The 20,928-nt window shown below is 49.7% G+C and overlaps 1 protein-coding gene and 1 non-coding gene across 2 annotated transcripts in view; one reads left to right on the top strand and one right to left on the bottom strand.

The window, feature by feature from the left end:
• Positions 1-4,213: 4,213 nt before the first annotated feature.
• On the bottom strand, positions 4,214-4,295 carry Trnal-uag. Its single transcript has one exon. It is a non-coding gene; the product is annotated as a tRNA-Leu (tRNA).
• A 6,446-nt stretch (positions 4,296-10,741) lies between these two features.
• Eef2k (eukaryotic elongation factor 2 kinase) overlaps positions 10,742-20,928 on the top strand; it is a 63,390-nt gene continuing 53,203 nt past the window's right edge. The window contains exon 1 of the mRNA XM_041667244.1: positions 10,742-10,994. The gene's annotated coding sequence lies outside the window, so the exon portion shown is untranslated. The remainder of the gene's footprint in view (positions 10,995-20,928) is intronic.

The raw sequence follows: 20,928 nt of genomic DNA, 5'->3' as shown, positions 1-20,928 counted from the left end.
ATTTATTATTTATTATGTATACAATAGTCTATCTGTGTGTATACCGAAGACCAGAAGAGGGCACCATACTTTATTACAGATGGTTGTGAGCCACCATGTGGTTGCTGGGAATTGAACTCAGGACCTTTGGAAGAGCAGGCAACACTCTTAACCGCTGAGCCATCTCTCCAGCCCCTCATTTGTATTTCTTGATGGGTAGTGATGCTCGTCTTTATGAGTTTAAGGCCACAGTCCTGCTCTCCACAGAAACTGCACCTCCCTGCCATCGTGTTGTGGATCCCAGAATAACATGGGTAAACAGACCCACATGTATCTGTCATCTGGTGCACACGTGGCGTTAGCTGAGCACATACTATGGACCGTAGCAGAGAGCAAAGTAACTGTAGTGGATGGAGGAGGAGGTACTAGTCAACCTTCACAGGTGGTGTCCCTCACAGCGTGTGTCCCTGTCTGGTAAATAAGGAAGACAATGTAAGAGTTCTAAAATATACAAGGCAGAATTTTATGTGTGTACAAGGTTTTTTTTAATCACTATTAGTCAGGCCATGGTAGCCCACATCTTTAGTCCCAGCCCTGTGAGTTCGAGGTCAGCCTGGTCTACAGAGCTAGGCCCAGGACAGCTAGGACTGTTACACAGAGACCCCCCTGTCTCAACCACTACCTCCCCCCCCCAAAAAAAAATTCACCAGTAATCATCTCTGTTGAGTGCCTGGCACCTGCAGGAACTTGCATTGTACGGCCTTGCTTCATTAATAGAGCCACCCCTACAGTAGGATTTGTCACTGTCAACTTAAAGATGAGGCCGTGACTAGCTTCATATCAGAGGGTAAGGGTTCCTGCCCTGTAGTGGAGTTTCCCAAGGCCCAGTGGGAAAGGTAACACATGATTATGTCCGTAGCAGTCTGACTATTCCAGGGTTTGGGATTGAACTCTGGGGTCCACCTTCCTACAAATCTCAGGCCGTTTGAGGTGGCCATCATACTTGCTCTTCCTGTTGCTATGGTAAAATACCCTGGCAACAACTTAAGGAAAGATTTATTCTGGCTCACAGTTCGAGGATCCTTGCATTGTGTCGGGAAAGTCAGTGTCAGGAACTTGAAGTGGCCAGTCACACTGTGTCTGCAGTCAGGAAAAAGAGAGACAATCGTACCTGCCCAAGCCCAGGGGTGGTGCTGCTCACTACTAGAGTGTGCCTTCCCACCTCAACCCCATTGAGAGACTCGTCACATAATCCATCATGGCATGCTCAGAGGCTAACCTAACCTAATCCCGACAGCTGTGCCTGCCGGTTGGTCTCCTAAGTGGTTCTAGACTCTGTCAAGCTGACAGCCAACGCTAACCATTGCGACTGGCAATGGTACTCCTTCCTTCTTTGTATTTATCTGTATCATCTAAATGCACAGTCTTTTCTCTACCTTCCCTTCCTGAGAAATATGCTGTTAAGTCCGGAGAAGCAGACTTTCATGTTCACATTATTGTCTAGCCAAGAATTAGTTTACTTATTTTCTGGGTTTCTCCATATTCTTCCCACCCACCCAAGACTCTAAACATAGCAAGACCAAGGCCTGAGCATGGGGGTGGGGGGCAACACAGATCTCTGTCCCAAGAATTCGTCCTTCCTCTCTTTACCATGTGGAAAGGGATGTGGCACCCCACCCAAGACACAAATTAAACCCTTGGAGGATTTAGATGCTGCCCTAATTAACCAGCCCCTGTGAGGCTATCACAGGAAGGGCTGGCTCGTTTAAAGACACTAAAGGAGGAAGCATGGGTGCAGAAGAATAACCACTGTAGACCAAGGTGGTACAGCCAGTCAGAATGGTGCAGCCAGGGAGACATGTTTATAAGCTTCCCATTACAAGCCATTCCCAACTACGGACCAATGCCAGCCATCCACGAGGCCTCCAGGCTCACCTTTATGTCTTCCCAAGGTGATGAGATGGCTCAGTGGGCAAAGGTGCTTGCCTGGTGTTCTGAGTTCAATTCCTGGGGCCCACATTGTAGGAGAGAACAGACTCCTGCAAATTGTTTTCTGAACTCCACACATACACACATTGCAGGTGGGGTGTGTGTATCTTTTCTAGGGAGAATGGTGTGGCTCAGCAGTGGAGTGTTTTCCTAAGATGTGTAGGGCCCTGGGTCCCACCTTCAGCACCGGCAATAGAAAGAGAGAGCCAGACCTGTATCTATTTTCCACTATCATTCCTAAGGCTTGCCCCTCTTCAGAATAAAAATGTGTAGTGAGTTGTCTACTCTCCTTTTCAGCTTCTTCTTCTTCTTCTTCTTCTTCTTCTTCTTCTTCTTCTTCCTCTTCCTCCTCCTCCTCCTCCTCCTCCTCCTTCCTTTTTCTTTTCCTTCCTTTTCCTTTTTCTCTTCCTTCTTCCTCTTCCTTTTTCTCTTCCTTCTTCTTCCTCTTTTTCTCCTCCTCCTTCTTCAAGACAGGATTTCCCTGTGTAGCTCTAATCCCTGGAACTCATTCTGTGGACCAGGCTGCCCTCAAACTCAGAAATCCACCTGCCTCTGCCTCCCCAAAGTACTAGGACAAAAGGCATGTGCCACCATGACCAGCTCCAGTGTGACTTTCCTTAAAGTCATCAATGACCTTGTTATTGAGTCAAATGCCCAATGGATATTTTATTTATTCTATGTTATGTATGCATGTGTGCACATGTGCACTCAGGCGTTCTCACCTGCCGCTTTGTGGGATCCTAAACTCAGACTCACGTTATCAGGCCTAGACACAAAGGCCTCTACCAGCTGAGCTGTCCTGCTGACACCGGGTGGATGTTTTCAGTCTTGATCTTGCCAAGTCTCCTAGCAGTATGCATGGCTCCCTGCCCTCGTTCTCAAATCCCCTTTGATCTCGGTGACACCACTCTGTGTTTCTTGTCTGGTCCTCCGCCCACACGTGCTTCCCTCTGCCCCCCCCCCCCCCCATCCCCATTTTAAGACTACATCCCTCAGGATACTGTCCCAGCCCCTCTCCTCCCTCTGTGCTCTTCCTAGGTGAGTTCATCCCTTCCCACCACCTCATTCTCCAAGGCTCCGTATCTGTGTCATCTGCTCCGAGTGTGTCCTTGACCTGCAGATTTCTGTGTCCACCTGCCCATTGTTTCTCTTCTTTAAAGCATTTTTATCCCTGAGTTTTGTGTTATCTACTTCCAAAACATCTCTTTCCTATGCCTTTGATTCTAACAGCCACCACCATGCTACAAACCACTGAACGCCCCTGCTGGATTTTATGAATCCCAAACTAGAATGTGCCACTCACCAGCCTGAAACCCGCTTATGGTTTCCCATTGCCCTCTGAGTTCAAAGCCTCATGGGCCCGGTGTGCCCACCTCTTCGGCCTCATCTCCTGCCCTCAATCCGCTCTTCAGCGACCCCTGATTGTCCCACATCACTTCAAGCTCTCCAGGGTCTCGTCACCTCTGGGGTTTCCATTTTTCTGGAAATCTTTCTCCCACCTTCAGTGTCCAATTTCAGGTTCAGCTGAATGCCACCTCTTTGTCCCCAGAGTCGGGTAAGGACATTGCAGTGCAGAGCACGAGATGGATGTAATTAAATGAACACACACGACTCGCGCTCTGAATCCAACGGGTTCAGCATACCTGTCTTGTTCACCCCTGAAACCTCACTGTGAGCTGGCTTTCTAGCCCAGAGTAGGACCTTCATAAATAATTGTTGAATAATAAAGCTTTGAGGGACCACTAAACCAAGCCTACAAACCACGTAGGAGAATGAATAAAGCTGAGACCTCAAAATGGGCACTTCTACGAGAATCCACCCCAGCAACCCAGCCCTCCGTAGTCACCTGACATCTTTCCACCAATAGAGGTTGATGGGTGTCAGCCAGCCCCGGGAAGGGACTTTCTCTAACTCAGGTCGTAATCGCAATCACCCACAACTGTCTTTACCCTTGGCGGAGACCCATGAAGTGTGAACAAAGACCCGGACCTCCTGTTGGCAATTCGCAAAGTGCCCCAGAACCACTGCCCTGAATGGGGGGAGGTGTTTTGTTTTGTGTCTTGTTTTTTAGGGAAGAAAATTGGTCAAGAAAGAGGTTTGTGTACAAGGCTAGAGAGAGAGATAAACTTCTTTGTACCGTTTTTCTTTTCTTCATCTTTTGCTTTTAAAAACGAGCTTCATAGGGGGTCGAAACAGAGGACAGAACCAAGACCATACTAGCAGAGAAAATAAAAAATTAGGAATGTGGCAGCGGTGGGATTCGAACCCACGCCATCGAAATGACTGGAGCCTAAATCCAGCGCCTTAGACCACTCGGCCACGCTACCTCCCGTCTGCAGCAGTCTCCATTCAGAGTATATCAGTGTGATGACGTGGTGTATTTCACTTGCAAGCCCCGCCTCTGGGTGTTTCTGAGCCTAATGTGAGTTCAATCTTTCTGCACGTAGTGACATCCGCCACTGGTTTGCCGATGCTCTGGTTTCCGGCACAGGCAGCAAACAGAAACGTACCACTAAAAAGGAAAGAACAGTCACTGCGTGCCAACCAGGAACACTTGATCGTAGCGTGGGAGAATATGAGTTTTGCATTTTCCATGGACGTGATGCTGCCTGCGGCCACCTGGGGGCAGTGCTGCGCTGCCGCGCGCCCGCTCGAGTGGGCGGGGCAGTCGCCTAGGAACCCGGTTTGAACCAAACTGATCCTGCGGCCTCCAGGCACTCCTACAGCCGCGCGGCGTTCCCGCTCAGCGTTGTCACGGATCTTTTGTTGCTGTGGGCTTCTTCGTTCTTATCACAGTTTCACAGAGTGGGGAAAAGACCTGGTCATTTGTGCCAGGCTAGCGTTCCCCCCCCCCCCTCAAGCCCCACTCGGATGCAGACTATTTTCAGTTTTTAGGAAAACGAAGTAACCAGAGAGTATCTTCTTGCAAACCTTCGTTTTCTGCAGTTCAAATTTTGAAGATCAGCTTGAAATCTTTAAAACAAAATGTAGTTTAAATTTTTCTTCTCTTCTGATATCCCCAAGTTTGATATCTCTTTTTCAGCAGTCTTAAATCCTCCAAGTTTACTTTGCAGATTTTATTTAAACAGCCATTTCTTTGCAGTGTTTATGGACGATGACAAACTTTTAAAACCACCGTAAAGACAGGTGGGTGGATATGCTAACTAAAGCCTCCCATACCACACAGCACCAACCCAGAGCGGTGTTCACACCCAAATCCCCACCGTTGTTCGTTGCTGTATGGGGCAAAAGGATTTTTTTTTTTTCCAGCTATGATTGAATTACAGAACGTCATGAGTGGAGAGTAGATTCAGCTGTGTAGATTCACAGACCTGCCATTCCCCTTCGCGGGTGGGGGCAGTTAGGATCAGGGGCTCAAGGTCATCCTTGGCTGGATCCTTAATTGAGGATACGTGACCTCTTGGAAATCCTGTTTCAAAAACATAAGGATAGGGAGACTAGCCTAGATTATCCAAGTGACCCTGAAAAGAGAGGCAAGAAACCACAGGAGATAAGGGAATGAAGACACGAGGGGACAGAGAGGCAAAGAATCAGGTAACCTTTCCTAAGCTTTGTTTATTTATTTGCTGGGGGAGGGGACACACCAGTAGACAGTAAAGGACAACTTGGAGGATTTGCTGTTTCCTTCCCTGGGTTCTAGGGACTGACCTCGGCTTGCCAGGCCTAGCAGCAGCAGCAAACTCCTTTATCTACTTGGCCATCTCCCCAGCCCCTGAGACCCTTCAAAGAGAAACAGGTGCCTGACTCCTTGGTTTTAAGAAGTCTGTTCTCCAGAATGATTTGAGCTGCTCAGTGTGAAGTGGTTTGTTAAACTAATGCAGCGTACTAACCGGATGGCTGGGAAACCACAGATTAACGAGCTATGTGACCTTGGGAGACTGACCATAACGGGGTAGCAACTATAGCAGCCACCTGAGAATTCTGCTTTTTTGATTTCACTCACCCACAGTGTGTCAGACACCCATCTGGTCCTCTCAGAATGAACCCGTGCATGTGTGGGCATCTGTGTGTGCGCTAACCAGAAGTCGGTATTGTGTGTCTTCCTCTGGCATTCTCCTGTTGAAACAAGGCCTCCCCCTGAACCTGGACAAGACTAGCCAGTGAGCGCCAGGGATCCTCCCTGCCTCCACCACTAGGCTTACACTCACCTGCCAGGGGTCAGGCTTTCTACAAGAGCCTTGTAAAACAAGCACTGGACTGATTGCCCCTGACCCTGAATCTAACCAGACCCTGAAGAAGTTTTTGTTCGTCTTGTCTTTGTTCTTGTTGTTCTTGTTGTTTGGTTGTTTGTTCTTTTGTTTGTTTAAGACCCCAGCTTTCCTGGAACTTGGTCTGTAGAGCGAGCTGGCCTTAAACTCAGAGATCCGCCTGCTAAGTGCTGGGAGTAAGGGGTGTGCCACTACTGCCCTTTAATTGCTTTTAATTATGTGTGTTTGGGTGTCTCTGTGTCGGTTTATGCGTGTGGATGAAGGTGTCTGCAGACTCCAGAAGTAGGCACCGGATTCCCCTAGAGCTGGCTGATGTGGGTCCTGGGAACCGAACTCTGGTTCTCTGCAAGACCAGTATGTGCTCCTAACCACGGCGTCATGTCTTCAGCCTCCCTGAGGATGTTTTTAAAAGCTCAAATGTGGCAACACAGGCCAAGCACTGAGGGGAATCCCCATCCCAGGAATCTGAGTCATCCTTTACCAACTGCACCTCAGATCCTTACCACAGTTCTGGGAGATTCTATGAATACCTTCTCTACTCGCTGCTCTATAAGGTATTCATAGGCCTCTCCTCCCAGGAAGAAACTGGACCCTAGTATGTCAACTTGTATGATTCTAGGATACCCATTCTAGGAAAACAAACGATAGCTTTTAGTAGCCCAATACCATATGTTCAGGACCGAGGACAGTGTTGACCAAGAGAATGTTGAGAAAAAAAAATGGTTTTGCTTTATTTTTATTTTTTTATTTTTTATTTTTTTGAGACAGTGTTTCTGTGTAGCCCTGGCTGTCCTAGAACTTGCTTTGTAGACCAGGCTGGCCTCGAACTCACAGAGATCCACCTGCCTCTGCTTCACAAGTGTTGGGATTAAAGGCATGCGCCATGCCAGGAGTTTTTTGTTTGTTTGTTTTGTTCATTTGTTTTTGGGGGGATTGCTTTTTTAAATGTGTGTGTGTGTGTGCTGGAGATCAAACCCAGGGTCTCTTATAGGTTAAACACACAATTTATCACTAAGCTACAACATCCCTACCCTGGTTTTTATTCTTGGGGAAGGCCAATCCATCTGAATCCATTGGCCTTTGAGCTCAAAGACAGAAGCAAACATTTCTACCCAGTGCTGTCTATCCTAAGCACTAACACAATCACTGCCTGGGCATGGCCAGGCCCTGGCCTTCTGGAAGATCACCCTCTTCTCAGTCACAGGAAGGCACAGAGCTTTCTTTATGTAGGCTCTCTCCCCAGAGTACATTTACTTACACACACACACACACACACACACACACACACACACACACGGAGAGTCATAATTTCGATCCAGTCAGAGTTTATTCTATACCCCTTAGACCTGATCTTAGGGAGGGGCACAGCTGTTCCTCCAGGTGTTCAGGACCTGCCTGCCTCCAACTCCAACCCCAGAGAGCCCAAGACTTCCACCTGCTCCCCGAGCCTCTCTCCAGCATCCTTGTCTTCCAGCTGGCCTCCCCCATGCCTGCTGACCATGCTTCTCTGGTGATTGGTGCCTTGGGTTTCACAGCAGCGAGGGCAGACCAAATGCAAAGCCAGCCACAGCCAAGGAAGGGTGGGGAGGCTACAGAAGTCAGAGCAACCAGGCTGTTTAGTTTTGTGGGAGTTTCTGTCTTTAAGTGACATTTAAAAATAACTGTTGGAAAGCCGGGCGGTGGTGGCGCACGCCTTTAATCCCAGCACTCAGGAGGCAGAGGCAGGCGGATCTCTGTGAGTTCGAGACCAGCCTGGTCTACAGAGCTAGTTCCAGGACAGGCTCCAAAACCACAGAGAAACCCTGTCTCGAAAACCCCCCCAAAAAAATAATAATAAATAAAAAAAATAACTGTTGGAAAAGCAATAAGTGTTCTTTAGTGAAACTGGAGCAAAGAAAGAAAAGCACAAATAAGATAAAGTTATTGTTCATTCCCCTACCTCATTTGCCTCCTCTTCCATATAAAGGAAGTTGGTTTCTTAGTTTGAACTGTACTGCAGGCGTGATCCTAAGTTTTAAAAATGTCCAATCCTTCGTGTACAGTGAAAAGAGTAAAAGAGAAAGTCTTCCTTTACTGGCGAGCCCCCCCCCCCCGGCCAAAAACAATAAACAAAACAAACACACAAAAAACTTGGTTTGGACTGGAGGTAGAGTTGTCGTCAGTCACCATGTAGTTGCTGGGAAACTGAACCTGGATCCTGTGGAGGAGCAGCCAGTGTCCTTAATGGCTGAACCATCTCTTCAGCCCCCTGCCTCAGCTTCTTGAGTTCTGGAATTACAGACAGGTGCAGTCACACCCAGCTCCATACATAGTTGGGGTTTGTTTTGATTTTTCAGACGAGCATCTATTCTAATTCCTTTTAATTACAGTAATTTGCTGTGTGTGTGTGTGTGTGTGCACGTATGTGTAGGTGCATACATGTTCCAGTGTGTCTGTTGAGGCCAGAGGATATCCGGCAGAAGCTAGTTCTCTCCTACCATGTGAGTCCCAGGATCGACCCAGGCTTATTTGTCAGGCTTGGCAAATGCCTTTGCCTCCTAAGCAGTCTGCCAACCCCCTGGTTCCTTTGGTGTGGTGCACATTCCCTTTACCCTTAGGCCTAGAATGGAGAGGGACTGCTAGGCTCTATAGTGACATTCAAATATCATCTAAGGAGCACCTGAAAACATGCTCGATTTCATCTGTTTGGAAAGTTGCAATCAAAAGTGTGAATCCAGCTCCCTGTGGCTGCAGAGACTGATCTTTGAGAAGGGGAGGCCAGACTGGGGTGGAAGTGCTGTGGCCTGTCATGCTGGGCAGCTCCAGGTAGAAGCATTTGCCTCTCTGAGTTCATGTGGCAACATGAGGTCTTAATCAAGAAAGTCAAACTCGCCCGACGTTGTGGATGGAGCATGCCTTTAGTCCCAGCATTCAGGAGGCAGAGGCCAGTCTGGTCAACACAGTGAATTCCAGAACAGTCAGAGTTATATAGAGAGACTCTGTCTCAAAAGAAGAAACAAAGAAAGAAAAGAAAAAGGTTCAACTTTTTGCAAGGAATATTCATACTGACAAAGGTGTTCATGCCTGAAGGGCTGACTTCCCCTGGAAAAAAAGGATTTACTGCTCTCCCAGACACCAAAGAGTCAAGGCTTACAGGACAAAGGGGGTCTGAAAATACCCAGCTCTTGGCCAGATCTTGCCTGACACTTACTAGCTGTGTAAGCCTGGAAAAGTCCCATTGGTAGCCTCAGTGTTCTATGTACAAAGTGGAGTCCGATAAGGTTGTGATGAGAATTCTAAGGGAGTACTTCTGCCTGTGTTTCAGGTCCCTTTCCGTTACCAGTACCGCAATACCTTAGGCTGCCCTAGGTGGGTTTCTACGGCTGTAATAAAATACTATGATCAAAAGCAACCTGGGGAGGAAAGGGTTTATTTCAGTTTACAGCAAACAGTCCATCATGAAGGGAAGTCAGGGCAGGAACCTGGAGGCAGGAACTGAAGCTGAAGCCACAGAGGAATGCAGCCCAGGGCTCTCTCTGCCAGGCTTGCTCAGCCTGCTTTCTTATTTTTTTTTTTTTTTTTTTTTTTTTTTTTTTTGGTTTTTCGAGACAGGGTTTCTCTGTGGCTTTGGAGCCTGTCCTGGAACTAGCTCTGTAGACCAGGCTGGCCTCGAACTCACAGAGATCCGCCTGCCTCTGCCTCCCGAGTGCTGGGATTAAGGACCACCTGCCTAGGGGTAACACTGCCCAAAAGGAACCGGGCCCTTCCAAATCAATCATTTAATTAAGAAAATGATCTACAGGCCATCCGGTGCAGGTATTTTCTCCGTTGCGGGCTCCTCTTTCAGAAGAAGCATGTTTGTGTTGAATAGACAAATCTAAACAGCACACACTAGGTGATTAACAAAGACATTAAGTTTATCCAGACGGCAGCTCGGCACACAGAGGCAGGAAGTTTACTGGGAGATAGAGGCCAGGGTGTCTCAAATAACAACAAAATAAGTGTACGTGGGGTGGGTGGAGAGGTGGCTCAGCAGTTAAGAGTGCTGGCTGAGCTTCCAGAGGACCTGGGTTTGATTCCCAGCATCCACACTGCAGCTCACAGCTGTCTTGTAACTCCAGTTTAGGAGGATCAGAAATTCTTAGGCACACACAGAGACAAAACAACCGCTGTCCACGGTCGTAAGAATCCCGAGTTACCTACCACACATTTGGATTCATCGTGGCATTTTTCAACAAAATTTTTGTTTCTCCCCCTTCTTCACCCCCCTCCCCCAGCCTTGTGAAGTGTCTGAAGTTTCTTCAAAGCAGAAGTAAGAAAACCTATAGATTATCTGATAAAAGTATTTTAGGTTATGCTCGGCACGCTCTGCCACAGAGCCCCGTCCTGGGCCTGAAAGACAAAAGAGACTCACACAGCTGAGTAACCGGCTTTAGACCCAGACTCTCGGGAAGCGTTTAACAGGCGGGGACACAGGAGAATAGCGGCAGCTAAAGGGAGGTGGTGGCCACCCCGAGGCGGTCACGTGAGCCCTGGCGTGCGGCCCGTGCGTCAGCCCCGCCCCTACTCGGGTCCTCGCTCCGGCTCCAGTCCCACTTCCAGCTGCAGCCCCATCCCTAGCTCCAGCTCGCGCTCCGCTCCTGAGCTTGGACGTCTCCACGCGTCCCACGGCGACTCCCGGAGCGTGGCTCTCAGTTGCCTGCGCTCGTGCCCCGGGATCATCCACAGCCCTGCACTCTGGAGCGCCCGGCCGCGAGCCTCTACTCGGGATCCTTGCGACCGTGGGCAGCGGCTGCCGCGCCTGTCCCCCTGTGGGAGGTAGGTGACGCTGTGGTGCGGGGCTGGATGGGGAGCCGGGCCTGGGCGCCCCTCTGTAGCGGCGCCCCGAAAGGCGATTGGGGAGCTTCTCTGGTTGCCAAGCTCCTTTGGGGCGCAGTGTTTGCGCCTGTAAAGTAAGGGGTGAAAGACTGGCAAGTGACGGGCGCCGTTCTGGCTGCACCAGGCAGTGCATGTGGGCCTCAACCCTGGTCTCCTCTATGTCCCGGGGAGCCTACCTGTCCCCGGCAGCACCCAAGCGGCATTCCGCTCACCCGTTTCCCTACACTGGAGGCCTGTGCAGTTCTCAATTCCCAGAACGTCCAGGTTTGTGCAGTGTATGTCCTTGCTGGTTGGAGGAGTTGGGGTGTTGGCAGGCGTTGGAGACGTGTGCCAAGGGGCTGAACGTTAATATGCAGTTGGTGGCGCGGGGGCGGGGACCTCCCGGGTAAGCCCCGCCAAGATTAGCTAGTGTTAGCCAGGGAGGTTGGGGAAAACCTGCCTAGTTGCGCCCAGAGTGTGACCGATCGCGTGTGTTGCGGAGGAGTGAGATCTGACTTGGGGATGCTGTTCCCTGGGGACGTATTTATGGTTCCTCCGTGATGGGGCACTCCCTGTCTCGGGGCCACAGAACTAAGAAAGCTTATTTTTCGGAGGAGAAAACCGAGGTCCGGAGAGGTCTCTAGACCTCCAAAGGCTAGGTGGGGAAAGTAGAGTGGGTAGACAAGGACTGTGCATGTAGGGGATTAAAAATGAAGTTTTGGGAAGACTTTCCCGAGGAGGTGGCGTTTGAGCTATGTGGAGAAAGGAGAGGGCCCAGGCTGTCTTCAAAGCTCAACTTTAAACACTGCTCTTCTTTTTCTGCAGGGCCAAGAGATCCTCAGAGAGGAAGGCAAGCGGTAGTTGTTGAGGGGGGGGGGGGGGGACGACGACGACGCTCCCATTTATCCTGGGGGTCTTTGTTCCAAAGAATGAGGCCCCACTCAGTTCTTAGAGTCTGAGCGCCTTGCCTGTGCCTTTCCTCAATGGCCCTGCCACGCCGTCCACACACAGGATTATTTTTCAACCTCTTATCTTGCCCTGGTCAGACTAAGAACCAGAAGGTCTTGACTTCACCGGGCTGGCGGCTGTTAATTTCCCACTTGGGAACTGCATGGAGGAACTTGGGGGTGTGCAGTAGGATCGAGGCTCAGGCTCCATTTCTGCTCTAATTCCTGTTGTGAAGGAGTAAAACTTCAGGATCTGGGCAGAGAAACCAAGTAGTAACAGCTGGACAGACTGACAAAGAAGGAAGGCTTCAGGTGCAGATGAGGCCTCCTGAAGAGGCAGCTGCAGGAATCAGTTGAACCCAGGAGGATCCCAGGTTACCATAGGGTCTACACCTGGGATGACCTTGGGTTTGAGCCCTAAAGCTTGTTGGAGTTGGAGAGGACCTGTGTGGGGGAGGGGAGCACGGCTGGCTCAGGTTGAGAGCACTTGCCCCTGAAATGAAGGGGGGGAGGAGCTGCTGGACCATGAGGACTAGGTCGCCTTCACCACACATCTGGTGGCTCACCCATGCCTGTGGCACCATCTCCAAGGGATCCAGTGCTCTCCTCTGGCTTCCACAGTCACCTGCACACACAACACAACACATACATACATTCATGAATTAAAGAGTATTTGATTAAACTCTTGCAGCCAGGACCTATAGGTCCAGACTACGAGGCTCCAGAGGAAGGGAAGGGTGAGTCACTAACACAGTACAGTAGTAAAACGCAGAGAAGCATTTCACAGGCTGGAGAGTCGGAGGTGAGTGTAGGCTGTGAATCTAACTGCTGGGCACATCATTGGCCCTCTGCAGGGCTCGCCTGCCTCTGATTGCAGGACCACACTGGAGTTTCATTTAGTAGGTCTGGAGTGAGGGTCCCAGTTTGCATTTTTTTTCCCAGGGGTGGCTGCTAGCCGCTGCTGGGTTTGCTAGTTGAGGAAATGAAGAGTACATCAAAAGTCCCTGAATCTGGCCAGCATTGGTTTTAAACCCAACTTCCCGGCTTTCTGGCTGTGTGATTATAGCTAAATCTCTCTATCTCTCAGCTTTCTCACCTGCCACCTGGGAGTCGGAGGCAGCGCTGAGGAGGGGCTATATTCTTAGATCTGATAGAATAGTGTATCGCTTGGCCAGGAGTCAAGTTGGTGATGGATTGCATAAGGAGAAGAGCTTGGGACAGTTGCCTGATGGAAATCAAGTGTGCTGTGCAATTGTGCAATTCTAGTGTGCTAGAATTCTGTGTGGGGAGGGAATCGGTGTCCTCCCTGAAGCTCAGAGAAGGTATACAGCAGTCGCTCTGTAATGGCACAGAAGTGAGTGAGCAGCTGAGTGGGCCTGGACGTGGTGCAAAGTTATTTAGGCTACCTTTCGTTGGCTCGAATGCTATCACATGGTCTCACCAAGGTGCAGCAGATGCTGGGAGACACGGTCACTGGCCGGGCCAATCGAGGCTGCGCTAGGCAGCACCCAGCTTGTCCATGATGTCTTGAGCACTGGGCTCATTTCTCAGTTTCTTTGGAACAGAAAAAAAAACAAACAAAATACAGGCCTAGGGAGGTAGCCCAATTGGTAGAGTGCTTGCCAAACAGGCACAAAGCCCTTAAGCCCTGATAAAACCAAGTATGGTGGTGCATGCCCATTAATCCCAGAATTCAGGAGACAGAGGCAGAAGAATCAGAAGTTCAAAGTCAGTCTCCTTCATAGGGACTGTAGGCCAGTCTCACTACGAAGGACCCTGTCTCAAAAGAAAAACAAACCACAGGCAGAGCCATAATTGGAAGCTCAAGATAGACTGCGCTGTGTATGTCTTGGCCAGGGCTTGGCAGCGGAGTTCTGCTTTTAGGAGTGGACCTTGTCCTGAACAAGGATGTAACTGGAGGAAGCTATGATGGCCTGTGCCTGGACCCACTATCCCTGTGGCACCTTTACTCTGTAGTACCTGCTGTGACTCAGACACTTTTCTGCTTTGTTCTGTGAGTGGGGGAAGGGGGTAGGATCAGGAACCAGAAGTGAAGCATCAAATGAGGGTCTCGTTAATATCCAGAGCCTTGGCATGCACTAAGGACTCAAAGACGAACTGTTAACTATTAAGAGCAACAGTGCTTTATGTCAGAGTAAAAGGACCAGGACGTCCACACTGGCTTCCTCCATTGGATTGCCAAGATGTCCACACTGGCTTCCTCCATCAGATTGCTTGTCTCCCACTTTCCAGGCCCAGATCAGTTAGCTTCCACATGAGTTTGCCTTCTCCCTGACCTCATACCTCCACAGGTTCGGCTGCTTGGAGTGCCTTGCCCACGGGGCCCAGAGCTGTCTGTCCCCTTCAGGATCGGGCTCACCACTCTCATCTCCCCCAGAGGGCCTCCTTTCCTGAAAATCAGCAGGTAACAAACAGTAGGGGTGACCAGCCCCCAGCCCCACCATGCATAGCATAGGATTGGTGCTGGGAAGTACCAGCAGCTGTTCCATCCTGACCACCCCCACTCTCCTCGTCACCCCCACCCTGCACTTCTTCCCAGGTCCCAGTACACCCAGGAGCCCAACAATAACAACCCTCTAAAAGTGTCCATACCCTCACCCTGGGAATCTGAGTATGTGTGGCCTTATACAGCAAGAGGGCCTCCTGAGAGATGAGTAGTGGGGACATTGTCCTGAGTCTTCTTTATGATACTGCAGGGTCCTTATAAAGAAGAGGTAGAAGCCAGGCATGGTCACACACACCTTTAGTCTCAGCACTTTGGAGGCAGAGGCAGGCGGACCCCTGAGTTTGAGGCCAGCCTGGTCTACAGAGCAAGTTCCAGGAAAACCAGAACTACACAGAGAAACCCTGTCTCAAAAACAACAGCAACAACAAAAATGATAGATAGATAGATAGATAAAGGGAGAAAGAAAGAAAGAAAGAAAGGGAGGGAGAGAGAGAGAGAGGAAGGAAGGAGACATGATCAAGGAAGCAGAAACATTTAGGGTTAGGTGTTAGCTCAGGGTTAGAACTCCATTCTCACCACTGGGAAGGAAGGAGGGAGGAAGAAGGATAGAAGGATGAGGAGGAGAAGGGAGGAGAGGAAAGAACTCTGGGAAGACAAGAAAGAAAGGAAGCAGGCATAGACCCTTGACGCCAGGCTGTTGGTTGTGGAGCCCTTAGGACCCTGCCCCCCAGCTATGAGACAGGAGCTTGGGTCATTTGCAGCAGCAGCTGCCAGTTGCCACGTGACTGGAACAGGCTCCAGCCTGGGCCTGTTCCAGTCCATCCTGGCTCTTGGCAACACCTGGAGTTTCAGTTGTTCTGATTCAAATGCAATTGACATTTAGTAGGTGGAGGCCACTGATGCTGCTAAACGTTTGACTTCCCACCTGACGTGTTGCCCCTGTGAGTAAGAATTGTACTAGCTCATTGTCAATAGCACAGGGGCGGAGAAGCCCGTACTTCCTGGGGAAGAGAGCGTGCTGTGTAAGCGTGAGGACTGAGTTCAGGTCCCAGCACCTACCCTGGGATGTAGCCAGGCATGACAGGAGTATTCCTGGGACTTGCTGGCAGCTGGCCCTGTTCCAGCCTCATTGAGAGACCCCATCTCAAAGGAATAAGGTGGTGTATGATAGAGCAGGAGACTCAATATATATATGTAAAAAACACAGGGGCACAGGCATCAGCTTCCTGGCAGGCAGGCACAGCAGCCTGTTTGGAAAGCCAAGGGCTAAGTTAACATTCGTTCTGCTGAAATACAAGTGCTGCAGCCTGGACCCTGCTCACACAGATTTGTCGTTGTGCAAGAGTTCTTTGTTTAAAAATCAGCAAATGACATTTTAGAGTACAAAGCAGAGAAAGATTGTCCTTATAGCTTCAATGAACAACATGCACAAGGGGGCTTTGGGTTTGGGTTTTAGTGTTTAATCATCTTCTTTGCACTGGCTTGGTGTCCCCAGGACTTGGTGTACTCCTGGCTGGTCACACCAGGGCTACAGTGAGCCTCACTTCTCAGGACATGCTCTGTGTTTACACAGGCCAGACTGTGTGAATGTTCACACAACAGGAATGGTGTCTCACTCTTCCAACTACCGCCCAGAGAGAGTGCCAAGCCTGGCACAAACCATCTGTCCAGGTCGCAGGAATGAACTACAGAAAAAGGCAGCCATCTCCGGCTGGCATATGGGACACTGAGGTGTTACCACCCGGGAAGTCAGTGGCCTGGTGACATGGGTGAAACCCCAAGAAGGAAAACCAAGTCACGAAAAAATCAAAAAAGACTATAAGGTGGCCTGACGAGACCTTTGAGACAAACAGATCTAAGTTCAAGTCCTAATTTTGCCATGGCCAGCTGAACAACCTTGGGCTAGTTACTAAATTCTTCTGATCCTCATATTCTCTGTGAAATTTATTCACTTCCTAGAGGGAAGCAGAGCAGGGTGGGGAAGGGGTGACAGTGGCTCCTGTCATCGTCACACACATGCAAACATGCTGAGTGGAGCACCTGGCATGCAGCCAGCCCTTCAAATGTCTGGTTTGTCTTGTTTCTAGAAAAATCCTCTCAGGATTTTTTTCTTTGCATCTTATCCATCTGCAACAGCAAAGTCCCATTATCCCGCTGTCTCTTGGTGTCAGGAACTCACGCTAGACTCTGAGGAAGGTGCTGACAATTCTGCTGGGCAGAAAGTTCCTGCCTGGTACCTGATGGATCAGGCAGAGCCACCAGTGGGGGTGGAGCGGGGCTAAGCCCTGATGATCATACCAAGAAACCCACGCTGAAAGATCTTAGGATGTAGAAGTCGGGTGTGATAGTACAGCCCCAAGCCCAGCACTGAGAACCCGGTAAGGCAGGGTGATACAGAGTTCGAGAAGTAGATTTAATAGGAAACAACAAGGACCGGAAAGTATGTGATTTTAACTTAGGTGGTACCCAGCAAGAGGGCCCCTGGGATAGTGGGAAACATTGTAGCAACATCTGAGTGTGGAAAGCTTCGCTCTACGCACAGTTGCAAAGGTTGTTCACAAGAGTTGAGAAATACATGATGACCTGTGGCATTACAAGTGGCCCTGACAGGAAAGGGGGTGTATTTTTTAACCATGTGCTTTCCTTTTTCCTAGTGCTGGGATGGAGCCCAGGCCTTGCATATACTAACTAGGCGAGGGTTCTGTCACTGAGCTACAGCCCCAGCACTCCCCTTTGCCACTGGTGTCAGGCCCACATTATACACAGTAGGTGGATACTATATCCCCAGCTCTGCCTTGTATGTTTAGGGATTTGTTGTTGTTTATTAGTACTTTGTTCATGCATACATATATGTATGTGTGCCATGTGAGTGTCTAGTGCCCTTGGAGGTCAGAAGAGGGTGTCAGATCCCCTGGAACTGGAGTTATAGACAGTTAACGAGTCACATGACCTCTGAAACAATCACTGTGATTGAGCCATAATGATGCTAACCAATGACGATCAATCATAGAATCCAGAAGCAAGCGCAGGTGTGCTGGAACAGCTTGGATCCCAGCTCCTCTAACCACGTGTTCCTGGGTAGAAGCGAGTACATCTTGAGAGCAGGTGTTTATAGTTGTCTGCGTACCTGGGCTGTGGGCAAAGGTTCCTGGGCATATCCTACATGGGCAGTAGTCAGACCAGGACAGTAGTAGCAGTGGCTCTGGGGTGCTGCCCCAGAACGGCAACCCCAAGCACTGAGGGTGAGCCCCAAGGAGATCCAGCCGCCACTGTGGTTTGCCCCTTGACCTGTAGGCCTTGCTTTGGGCATTCCAAGCATAGTCTCTTACGTCCACAGCTGTTTGCTGTAGACCCCTGAGGAAGCCTGGTTTTGCTGCTTCCCAGACATCCAGGTCCCCATCTGGCTGGGACCTAAGGCTCAGCCTCCCAATTTACACAGATGAAGATGATTGTTGTCCCTGCGTCTTGGCCTGTACTAGTGTGCTGACCGACGGTTACGATTCTGCACCCCAGGTTGATGGCAGTGAGAGAGGCAGGAACAAAATCTGAGCCAGCTACTTCTCTGCAGACACTTCTCCCCAGGTGTGTCAGGCTGGGAGGGGATGTTGTGAGTACCTAAGTGAGCAGCTTCTAGAAAATTCTCATGTCTTGTGAACTAGGGTCTTTCTCCTTCCTTGGATTTGGGAGCCCATAGTAGATTGAGTTTGCTACGGGACTGGGGGCCAGAACTGGAGCTGGAAGCTGAGGTCAGGCCTGCTGGAGTTTCTTAGTATCTGGAGAAATCTGACTTGCCCCAGGTGCCTGTCTTAATGTGCCGAGGGGAGATGAAGCCACCAAGTTCCAACTTTGCACTGTGGCTAGTTTTCCTCAAGTGTCCCCAGCCAGGCATCTAGGCATATGGAAGTGTGGTTGGAACCAATACAATTAGCAGCTTGTAGTAAGGGAAAAAGGAACAGCGAGTGCAATAGATTATGATCTTACAGGTTCTGATATCAAAGTATGGTGTGCATGAGCCCATGACTAGGATGCTGTCCCACGATATGAGACCTGTGTGTTGTGTCTGTCAACCTTGGGGTGTGGTTTGTACCTCATGGCCTAACAGAGCTGCCTAAACTCAAGCAACCACACCTGCATTCTAGCCAGAATTCTAGCCTTTAAACATCTTTCCCTAAGGGGCCAAGGAGAAGGCTCATAATGTAGAGGGCCTGCAGCCAAGCCTAATGGCCTATGTTTGGTCCCTGGAACCTGTGTGGTAAAGGAGACTCCCGCTAGTCTCTGACTTCCCCATGAACTTTGTAGCGTGCCCCCAACCCCAGCTAAGCAAATCAAATAAATGTTAAAAACAGCAACCAACCCTTCCCTAAAGTTGTATACGGCCTTCTGCTTCTGAGTCAGTAAGCTCAGCCTGGGTGTATGGTGTTGTGAAAACATTTCCACAGAACGGAAACTTCCCCTCTGGAGGGAGAAGCTCAGAAAGACTAATCGGGCTCCTCCTGCAGATGTATAGACAGCGAGCAGTTGCTGGGGAGCAGACACTCTGCAGCCAGGAGAGCTGCCCACAAGGTAGGCACGGAGCTCCAGGTTGTAGCTTTCTGAGTTCTCACCGTGCTGGGGCAGGCTGTAGACGATGACCTGCCTCTGAGTCACCCCTGTTCCTGGTAGTGAGTAACCCCTTTGGTCCGCTTGGAGGGACATTTCTTTTGTCTGTCATCACCGCCCTGTTAGGAGAGAAAGGACAGTTGTTCGTGTCTCCCCAGGAGAAGTCTCACAGCTCATGGTCTTGCCTGGCTGTAAAGTAGTCTGGAAAATGCAGCCCTTATCTGAGAGACTACGTGCTTAGCTCTGTAGGAGCAAACAGCTTTGACAGTTGACAGGTGCTGTCTCAGCTTCCTTAAGAGCAGATTCGTAACACATTGAAACTCAGCAACACCAGGTTCTCTCGGTTCTGGATGCGTACCAAGCGCCTGCTGGGTATAAGGCATAGTGCCAGGCAGTCACAGCTGCTGTCAGCCGCGGTTCCTGGTCCCTGGGGTCAGGAGGGTGTTTATCTGTGGTTCTGTCTCAAGGCTTCTGTGAGCTAGCTGTGGAGGCCGACAGACCACTTCCCCTCACAGCGGCTGCCGCTGTCAAGCAGTGGGGGAGGGGTGGGCAGGTAGGGGCTGGGAGCTGAGTATGACCACAGAGCCCTGATCTGTGCCAGTGGCCACGTTCTGCATCTCAGCTCCAAGCCACACTTCTTGGTGTCACAGCTGACGCTGTGGGTGTGGCACCATCCTAGCTCCCAGGGCCATTGACCTGGTTGAGTCTGTTGGCTTTATGGGCACCACACTGTCCCAGTCTGTAAGGCTGACTGGGACACAGCAGGCTCTGGGTTTAGGAGCTTCAAGCCCCAAAGAGGATCAGGTGGCTCTGGCATCTGTCCCAGGCTGGTGACTCTCCTGCTCTGAGGGTAAGAAACAAACTTGGCAGCTGACATGAAGTTTCAAACTGGGAGCAGAGAAATCAGTGTGTGGCCAGCATGCTAAGGAATCGAATAAAAAGATAAATAGAAGATCACTGAATGCATTTTATCAAGGAAGGCTAAGTACAGGGTTTTAAGATTCTAATTTCCATTTTAGGAGTTTGTACTGAGTTGTTAGAATATAAATATGTCCTGTTTCAGTAGCTGCCAAGAAAGTGCCAAGGCCTCGGAAGAAAGAGATGGCTGAAACAAAATTAAACACTACGCCGGATGTAGGGACACTAGGAACATTTGTGTAAGGTTTTAAACATTTGCTTAATTGTGCACGTACATACATAGTGTGTATGCGAGGACACACGTGCCATGGTGTGCTTGTGGCGGTCAGAGGACTCTTTGAGGAATCAGTTCTCTTTCCGTCATATGGGTTCTGATGAATTCTCATTGCCAGGCTTGTGCAGCAAGCACCTTTACCCACTAAGCCCCTTGGCAACCCCTCTCCCCTTCTGTGTGCGTGTGACAGGGTCTTCCTGTGTAACCTAGGTGGGTCTGTCTGGAACTCACTATGTAGTCCAGGCTGGACTTGAACTTGCAATCCTCTCACCTCAGCCTTCAGAATGCTGGGATTACAGACGTGAGCCACAAGCCCAGCTTGTTTGCAAGTGGCTGTAAGGACATATTTTCATTTCTTTTGAGCTGCATCCTGAGAGCAGAATTGCTGGACCATAAGGAATTGTCCGGCTTTTCTGTAGCAGGTGCACCATTTTGCAGTTTCACTAGCAACTGTGGGTTCCAGTTCCTGGACGTCCTTGCTGACTTTTATTATGGCCCAGCTTTAAAATTATATCCTAGTGGGGTGTGACTTTCACTTGCATTTTTCCCTAATGACACCTTTTCATGTGTACACCAGCTATTTGTGTGTGCGTTTAAAATTCTTTTTGCTTTCTCTCTCTCTCTCTCTCTGCATATGTGTAGGTGTATATACGTATATGTGCATGTATATACATGTGACTGTGGAGGCCA

Source organism: Microtus oregoni, unplaced genomic scaffold (assembly GCF_018167655.1).
Source record: "Microtus oregoni isolate MIOR12 unplaced genomic scaffold, Mior012 000016F_ref0000370, whole genome shotgun sequence".
Taxonomy (NCBI): domain Eukaryota; kingdom Metazoa; phylum Chordata; class Mammalia; order Rodentia; family Cricetidae; genus Microtus; species Microtus oregoni.
This window is presented reverse-complemented; position numbering and strand designations above follow the sequence as displayed.